The sequence below is a fragment of the Octopus bimaculoides genome, chromosome 14, assembly GCF_001194135.2.
Source record: "Octopus bimaculoides isolate UCB-OBI-ISO-001 chromosome 14, ASM119413v2, whole genome shotgun sequence".
NCBI classification, from domain to species: domain Eukaryota; kingdom Metazoa; phylum Mollusca; class Cephalopoda; order Octopoda; family Octopodidae; genus Octopus; species Octopus bimaculoides.
The window spans coordinates 55793278-55794113 of record NC_068994.1 but is presented as its reverse complement, the minus strand read 5'-3'; positions in this window follow the sequence as shown (position 1 = coordinate 55794113).

The following is an 836-nucleotide window of genomic DNA, read 5'->3' as shown; positions in this document are numbered from 1 at the left end:
ATATATATATATATATATATATATATATATATACATATGTATACACATACATGCACACTCATGCACACATACACACAAGCACACGCCTATACACGTACAAATGTGTTAGTGAAATACCATCAGCTACAACAAAGAAACGACTTCCATGTACAAATGTACAATCTGAACGCGAACGAAACTCTGCAAATGGTGAAAACATGCCGTCACCAACTCACCACCATCATTATTACAATCACAACAATAACAACAACAACAACAACAGCAACAGCTACAATGGCAACATGTGCAACAATATCAACTGCTGTGGTTATGTGCGAAAAGAGAACCACAAAAATAATGAAGTAAATAAATATATGCGGAAGACAAAGAATGAAGAATATTCCCAGAAAGATCATGCATGATGCCATGTTGTTTACGATGCCTTTTTCAATGACATTTAACATGCCAATACGCTACCAATTTGTGCGAAGTGTCAAGTCGGTTTTCTTTTAATACAAATATAATTTGCTTCAAAGCTTTTGTATTTTTCTTTTGAATAATGCTAACAGCCGTTGTGCAGCTTCATCATTATACATGCTTACCAACAACACCTATCTATCTATCTATCTATCTATTTAACTCGATCTATCTATCTATCTATCTATCTATCTATCTATCTATCTATTTGTCTCTCTATTCATCAGTCCTTCTATTAATCTATCCAGCTATCTACTCATCCATGCATCTATCCATCCATCCATCCATCCGTCTATTTGCCTGTCTATGTGTCTGTCTTGCTGCTTGTCATTCTGCTTATTTTCTCTCTCTCTCTCTCTCTCTATATATATATATATATA